Here is an 8717-nt window from a genome sequence, read left to right as displayed (position 1 = left end):
GTGGAACTTTGTAAAGGCCTCGTAGTGCTACCCTGCGTTGTCTCCTCGACAGAGATGAATGGGAAGTCACAATCCCTTAGCAAATGGGTAACACAACTTGTGGGTAAAGGTGCACAACCTCTGCAGAGTGTCAAACTGGTATATCAGCCATGCTCACGGTCATGAGCGGCTCGGACCCTCACATGAGTAATCTATGGAACCAAACTTAATTTGTCATATGCATTGCATTGTGGGTGTTATTATTAATTGTGATCTCTTATTTATTTGGGTTGGTATCTACATACTTAGTAACTGCTAATAAAGCTTTGACCAACTTTAAAAGCAATGCCCAGCTTTAACCATTTCCTTTGGTAAGCCTTACACTTCACATGAGCCCCACCGTAAGTGAGCTCATGCACATTATTCCCCACAACTTGTTGAGCGATGAACGTATGTGAGCTCACCCTTGCTGTACTCACACCCCCAGGTCAAGAACAGGTACCGCGGGACAAGGAGCATGAAGGATGTCGCAATGAGTTCGTGAGAGGTCTAGGTCACGTCTCCAGTCAACTATGGTTGCTGGATCGTTGTCTTCGTATGATGTAATTATTTAACTATTTTGTACAGAACTCCATTATATAGTAAAGATGTGACATTTGTTTCTGTACCATGAGTCATCATATGTGTGAGACTTGATCCTAGCACACATTTGATTCACGCCCGGTCGAGTTTGGCCCTTAAATCTGGGTGTGACAGATATCAAGTTGAATATCACCATTTGACTCTTGTGAACCTGCAAGTGTACACTTAGCAAATGTAGTTAGATCACAAGGTTGTGTTGGCCATTAATCACCAAAACAAAGTTAGAAATGGCATATAACTCATTTCCCTTTCAGGATCATAACTAGTCATTGTGAGCTGACTGCTCTCCTGCTCTTAGTTGCTCCAACAAGACTAGGGCCCAAACTTCATTACCTTTGAGCCACTTGTTCGTTTGTATAATTGTCACCTCCATAACCTCTTGTCAATTGTGAGCATCACCCTCAGCTGCACATGTCTTCTTTTGTCCACAAAAGTTAACACCATGTTACTCCAATCACACTGCATTGGGCAATGCAATTTCATCCAATCATAGCCAGGATAGAGTCATATGCCCCCAACTTTAGAACTCTCACAACAATATTGTAAGTGTGTTATCTTGACCACCACTTTAAGCACCATTCTGTCACTCCTCATTATTTCACCATTAGCCACCTTCGCCTAAACCCCTGGGCACGATTCAGTCAACAAGTCTAACTTGTCCACCATGCTCTGGCTAATAAAGCTAGTCAAAATGTCAGAACTTACTAGAATTAGCATTACCTGATTATGAATAAGTGCTCTAATCCTCATCCATCCTTCTGCATTAGTACAACTAATGGCATTAAGAGATAACTTGATGAGGACATCACTCATATACATATAATGCATGGACCAATAACACAAGCATGTGCACGACAATTGGATCTCCATGTTCATAATAACTTAGTCAATTGTGTTTCAAAGCTTACGCTTGGTGACATACATGTTTTGATGATTAGGAACCTTGGAGAGGATTAGTGAGGACTTGGAAAGGGCCAAGGTGTCAAGGAGGAGAAGCTAGGACATCCATAACAAGAGGGAGTCCAATTCCAGCTCAACTCCAACTTCACCTCGGAGTCCAAGACCAGCTCACACTAAAACTGCTGCCCTGGACGCATAAAGACTCCATTTTTTGATGTTCTTTATATGGATGGAAAGGTAAGGAGATAAGCTTTCCAACCCAACTAGTCTCATCTAAAAAATCCTTCGGAGTCAACAGGAATCATCGAAATAAGTTAGCATTGTTGGAGCGAAGACAGAATGCCCCCACACGGTCAAGGCTGCAGAAGAAAGGCGAAAGCCGAGAGATAATACCAAAGGCACTAGAACACGACCTCTCTTATTGATGGTGAAGTCAACAAAGCAGACCGACCTGCGAAGAGGGTTGGCCGCTGGCAAAAGCTCAAAGTCTTGACAAGGTCGGAAGGCGATCTGCGATGTCAATGGCAAACAGACTTCGCACCAAAGTCATCTCCGTGTAAATAGCACCCGCCCTCTGCGGGCCCACTTGTAAGCGACTCAGGAGGATATTCAGTCTGGTGTAATTGGGAGGTCTGTAATCGATCCCATAATTACCCCATTGTATAGTGCATGGCAGGAATATAGTTGGTAGTTAGGGGCATTACAATACTTAGTTCACCAACCCCCAGCTACCCCTATAAATATCCCGGTCCTGTAGCACCTAGGACATGCTTGGCAATATAATTGCGCTTGCATCCCGTTGTTTTGTCGTGATATTTTCCTTCCTGAATTCGAGTATTTGGCTTATGAATTTTCGTGCCAACATTTGGTGCCCACCGTTCGTGCTACGAACAATAACTCCCACGATGGCTCCTAAGAAAGTGATCACCAGGGCTTCCACTTCTCTAGATGACATCGACAAGGTAGCCCTCGTAGAAAAGAAAGGCCAAGCAGTCCTCGCGGACACCACCCTACCAGTCACTGACGAGACCGACAAGATTGGCGTAGCCAACAACAAACACCCTCGCGCTGAAGACCCCATACACACACCAGAGGGCAGCATTCATACATACCCTGAAGACCTCCCACACGAAGACATACCACTCGGGTTCGCATCTATGGGAGCCCACCTAGTCCAAGTGGATGAAGACAACTTCCAAGATGGCGAGGACTTGAAAATCTCGTCAAAGGGTCAACTAAAACTTCACAGCCTTCGCATAAAACAACCATATCAAAAGCAGAAGGAAGTCTTTGTAGCCAAAACGCGGCGAACCAACATGAAAATCTGGATCAGACAGCTAATCATGGAAGAGGAAGAAAGGGCGAGGACACTTGTGTAGGAAATCGCAAAAATGCCGAACGAAGCCCCCCATCAGCAGCCGCTTAACGCATCCTATAATCAAAACTACTTCCATTTCCAAAGGCCACCACCGATGCAAGTCTCATTCTAGGGGCTCAATTACCTTGATCAGCACAATCCCCTCTTTGCGCAACTCCAAGCCACACCATGGCCAATCAACAATAGAGCAAGGACTTATCCCAAGTGCAATGGTAACACAGACCTAAATAAGTATATCATGAGCTACCAAGTAGTCGTTGTATCTTTAGGAGGAGATGACCGAACCATGGCTAGATCATTCATCATCGTCCTCGAAGGCCCAACCCTCACGTGGTACTCAAGGCTGCCACCTCTATCAATTGACTCATGGAAGACCCCTCGCGACAAATTTCTGATCAATTTTTAGGGTACAGACCTAAGACGGACGCGTTGGCGAGCTCTCTCTTTCCAGGCAGTTAGAAAAAGAAAGTCAGTGTGACTACTATAAGAAATTCATATCGCTCAAGTCACAGTTGCCTTCGATCGACGACCAGATCGTGATCCGTTATGCGATAAGTGGCCTTCGTGCTGGACAGATGTACAATCACTGCACAAGAGATCCACCATTGTCACACCTGGGTTTTAGGGGGACCAAACCTAGGCACGAACTTCACCAAATGTGTGCTAGGATCAAGTCTCACACATATGATGACTCATGGTACAGAAATGAATGTCACATCTTTACTATATAATAGAGTTATGCACAAAATAGTTAAATAATTACATCATGTGAAGACAACGATCCAGCAACCATAGTTGACTAGGAGACGACGGCCTAGACCACCCACGAACTCATCACAACATCCTTCATGCGCCTCATTCTGTGGTACCTGTTCTTGATCTGGGGATGTGAGTATAGAAAGGTTGAGCTCACATACGTTCATCGCTCAACAAGTTGTGGGGAATGATGTGCATGAACTCACCAAAGGTGGGGGCTGATGTGAAGTGTAAGGCTTACCAAAGGAGATGGTTAAAGCTGAGCATTGCTTTTAGAGTTGGTCAAAATTTTATTAGCAGTTACTAAGTATAAGTAGATACCAACCCAATTAAGTAAGATATCAAAATTAATAACAACACCCACAATGCAATGCATATGATAGATTAAGTTTAGTTTCCATAAATTAATCATGCGAGAGTCTTGAGTCGCTCTTGAGCACAGCTGATATACCAGTTTTACACTCTGCAGAGGTTGCACCCTTTACCCACAAGTGATGTATCCCGTCTAGCCAGGGTTTGCAAGGCACTTAGACACTTCTGAGGTGAATGGCTAGGGATCCACTACGAGGCCTTTACAAGTTTCACTAGCTTCAGAAAACCCGCTACGGTTTCTGAGAAGGGCAATATAGGAATCCCTCATCCGAAAAGCCATCGCAGCATGATCGACCCTTGAACCTCCCTATACGTAGCTCCTCTGCCGCCCTTGCCCCTTTTGGGTAAGGTAGTACTCCACTAGCTTTCCTAATTAGTCAGCCAAGGGCATCCCATTCCACCCTTGTGGTAGCACGAATATCTCAAGTTAAGCTCCCTGTTCCAATTAACATAATGATCTTGTCATTAACAATAATTAAAACAACAACATAACTAGAACATGATCATAATGTAACATTAATTTCCCAAAACCAGGTAGAGCAATAACAAAACTACCTAATAATTCTTTTGTCTGCAAGGTGTGGGATAAACAATGCTAGGGAAGCCTATTAGGTCACTACACCAAAATCATACACTTCCTACGGTTTTTTAACTTCCTACAGCTTTTATAACAAACCGTAGAAAATAAATAACTTCCGAGAGGCAACTGGTACCTCTAGGAAATAAATATAACTTCCTACGACCTCCTCTAGGAAGTTAGGTTTCATCCGTTCACAAGCCAATAGAATAGCTAACTTCCTACGACTGGCTCTAGGAAGTTAGGTTTGAGCTGTTGACCAGTCAACCGAAAACCTAACTTCCTACGGCCTCCTCTAGGAAGTTAGGTTTGAGCTGTTGACCAGTCAACTGAAAACCTAACTTCCTACGGCCTCCTCTAGGAAGTTAGGATTCAACTGTTGACCAGTCAAACGAAAATCTAACTTCCTACGGCTGGCTCTAGGAAGTTAGCTCGGCAGCTAACTTCCTACGGCCTCCTCTAGGAAGTTAGGTTTCAACTGTTGACTGGTCAAACGAAAATCTAACTTCCTATGGCCGACTGTAGGAAGTTACTTAACTTCCTAGAGGCCAAGTACAAACTTTAGGAAGTTACCTAACTTCCTACGGCTTTACTCTAGGAAGTTATGTTTTTTAATTTTTACCTCCCTCAACCTTATCTCTTCTCCCTCTTCTCTCACCTTTAACAAAATCTCTCTGTCTCACGCCTCTCTCGCGCGCCCTTCTCCCACGCACGGCCGACTCCGCCGTCGGCCCCGCCGCCCCCGACCGCGCCCCGCCCCCATGGAGCCAGCCCCGACCGCCACCGCGACCGCCTCTCCCGCCCTCGGCAGCGCCCGCCCCCAAGGAGCCCGCCCCGGCCGCTGCCATGAACTAACAAATACCTATGCTTGCGCTCAAAAGTACAAGAAGGAGGAGACAACCACATTTGTGCTCTATGGTGATGGTGCGGCTAACCAGGGACAGCTCTTTGAGGCTCTCGACATTTCGACACTCTGGAAGCTGCCCGCCATATTGGTTTGCGAGAACAACCATTGTGAGTTCGTGCATCAGTTCCGGGAAACGGGGCTACATCATGAAAATCTGATTGTTCATCATGAGAAATATGACGTGATCTGGGTTTGATTTCTGTTGTATAGATGGTATGGGAACAGCGGAATGGAGGGCAGCGAAGAGTCCTGCTTACTACAAGTGTGGCGACTATGTGCCTGGATTGAAGGTAATTATTCTTTTGGTTTGTTCGCATTGTTCACGATAGTTGCCTGGTATGATAAATTTTGTTTCTCTTTATGGTATGTTTGATTGTTTATGGTGGTTTTATATGGGGCCTTCGACTTTAGGTTCTCTGCGTTGCAAATTTTAGTTGCTCAATAGCGCTTGTTCATTGACCATTTTAGTTACTAAACATGACACTTTACTTTTGTCATACAAAACCATTTTTTTGTAGTGTTCATTGATCAAAGTATACAGGCATACAATTGAGTGAGGATGGCATACAGTTGAGTGGAAAAGGCATCTTGTATTGATTTGCAATTATAATGATGTATTCTTGACTTTGACTGTTAAGGGAATAGCTTAAGCTTGGATCTCATGTTGGCATTACTTTTAGTGTTTGCTACACACATAACTAAATTGTAATTCATGCAGGTTGATGGAATGGATGTTCTTGCTGTGAAGCAAGCGTGCAAATTTGCAAAAGATCATGCTGTTGCAAATGGCCCAATTGTGAGTACTATGAATCTTTTCTGACTTCTGTTATTGGATGCACCCCATGTAGGAGAAGTACTATTAAGGCTTGTTTCGAAGCAAGGGAAAGAGGGGATTGGAGGGGCTAAAATCCTCTTGCTATTCAAATTTGAATAGCAAGGGAATTTTAGCACCTCCAATATCCTCCATTACCCTTGCTCCCAAACATGCCCTTAGGGGTTTGGGGTTGGCTTGGCTGTTCTGTTGTTGCTAGATTTAGTAGTTAAATTTGCATGAAGAACTAGAAGCATAGGCCAAAATTTAACAAAGTAGCACTGCCCCCACCATTTTATGCTGGGGAAACATAATATATATAATTCTAATGGATGGAAACATAATATAGTTAATTCTAGATATAGTGGTACTAGTTGTGCTATTGTTGAACTACCTACATGTCTGCATATATTATTTGTCTGCTAGATCCAACATTGGCTCTGTTTGGGACCGTGGTCTGTGGCCACACGGGGGGGGGGGGGGGGGGGGGGGTACCCGAACTGTGGCTCCATGTCCGTGGTATTGGAAATCCATGGTGCCGTTGAATCTTGTGGCCAGCCTCTTGTAGTCTTTTGTGGTCTGAAGAAACATGGACACTGCAAGCATTTTGGTGGGATTCATATCTTTCAACCGCCACAGTGTGAACTGCGGTCCCTAACAGCGCCATTGTAGGATTAGATTAACATTTGGTGCAATTAAAGTGACAATTTGTGTAGGTTGTCTGCTAAAGACTAAAGAGTGGTACATTTTCTGATCATAGCAGGTGGACAATTGGAGCCATGTCAGCTATAGTTATTGATCTGTGTTCACTTTTGAAATACTAAAATATGAAAGTAACTATACAATGCTGCTAACTTGACGATCATTGCATGAAAGCATCATATGCTAGTGCTCTGTGTTTATTGTTGCCCTAGCCATCCGGATAGTCCATCGCCCGTCGTGGGCCTCGTGGCACATCCTAGATGTTTTGTCCCGCCTGACCTGCCTTGATACTACAAGAACACTCTCATGATAACTTAGTGCTCCCTCCATTCCAAATTATAAGTTGCTTCAATTTTTTTTAGTACATCGAGTTTGCTATGCATCTAGATATAACATGTCTAGATTTGTAGAAAATTCAATGTACAAATTTGTTTAAAGAGATCTATAATTTGGAGTGGAGGGAGTAACTTATTTTTTTTGTTAAGTTGTAATCTCGATAGGAATGCGACAAGTTGTAATTTTTTGTTAAGCTATCACATTATTGATTTTGACTATGCTTCTTTTTTAGAAACATTACAAGTTGCCTGAAGGAGATACTCATACGGAACACGCACACTCCGTGTTCCATAGAAATGCGGCAAGTGTTGTTGGGGATATGATGTACTATGCTCAAATCCAGGTGATTAGTCAAGCCATGTTTGGTAGTGAAGGGCGACGTCGAGAGAGTAAGAACGAGGTGACACAGTATGGACTCGATATGACTGAGCAACAATATCTTGAGGTAATGGATGTTTTTGCTTGTGTTGAAAAAATTTCCATTGCTTCTAGATATTGCAGTTACTTATAAATGAATTGTGTTCATGCAGCATTCGATTCCATGGATAGCTGCCAATGATGCTGCTTAGCGTGCGTTATGTCGTTACTGGGCTTCACCTCCACCTATACCTACATCTCCATCTACCGAACATCAGGTATGCATATTCATCATCATTTACTTGTTGTTAGTTATATTATGATGTAACTCAGCAAATGTCATTTGTACATGTATATTAGACCCCTCCAGCTACCTTGCCGACGCATGAACAAGAGGACGAGTTAGACTTTGTCGAAACCCTCTTCAATAGTGGAGGTATCGACCATCACTCTTCACTGTAACCCGATGGTGATTGGCGACCGTGAGCTTCCATGTTATTGCGTTCTGATACTTGATACTTTTATTATGACTATGTATGAGATATTGTATTTTATTAGTACTGGATGATGATATGTGTCTTATTATGACTATGGATGAGACTTTTGTGATGTAATTGATGAGACTATGGATGAGACTTTTGTGATGTAATTGATGAGACTATGGATTTAAATATTGTTATGTGATTGTGTGTGAGATGTTTTATGCGAAAATATGTTGTGCTAAATAGCTGTTGATATATTTGTTATGTTGTGGAATGTGGTGTAAAAATATAAACATCATTTGTAATGCTGGTCAAATTAACTTCCTAGGGGCTACAGTAAGCCGTAGGAAGTTAGCCAGCTAACTTTCTAGGGGCTATAGTCAGCCGTAGGAAGTTAGCCAGCTAACTTCCTAGGGGCTACAGTCAGCCGTAGGAAGTTACTCGTAGGAAGTTAGTCAGCTGACGGCGCTGACGGCGTGAAACTACTAACTTCTGAGAATCTACTAACTTTCGAGAGG

The 8717-nt window shown here is 43.3% G+C and overlaps 2 long non-coding RNA genes across 2 annotated transcripts; both read left to right on the top strand.

The window, feature by feature from the left end:
• Positions 1-5527: 5527 nt before the first annotated feature.
• Positions 5528-6399, top strand: LOC103626338 (uncharacterized). The gene is made up of 3 exons (XR_552885.3): positions 5528-5618; positions 5722-5801; positions 6230-6399. It is a non-coding gene; the product is annotated as an uncharacterized lncRNA (long non-coding RNA).
• Positions 6400-7716: 1317 nt separating this feature from the next.
• LOC109939543 (uncharacterized) lies at positions 7717-8432 on the top strand. The gene is made up of 3 exons (XR_002262020.3): positions 7717-7805; positions 7891-7995; positions 8078-8432. It is a non-coding gene; the product is annotated as an uncharacterized lncRNA (long non-coding RNA).
• The last annotated feature ends 285 nt before the right edge of the window (positions 8433-8717 follow it).

Source organism: Zea mays, chromosome 5 (genome assembly GCF_902167145.1).
Source record: "Zea mays cultivar B73 chromosome 5, Zm-B73-REFERENCE-NAM-5.0, whole genome shotgun sequence".
NCBI classification, from domain to species: Eukaryota; Viridiplantae; Streptophyta; class Magnoliopsida; order Poales; family Poaceae; genus Zea; species Zea mays.
The sequence above is the reverse complement of the archived record's forward strand: the minus strand, read 5'-3'. Positions and strand labels throughout refer to the sequence as shown.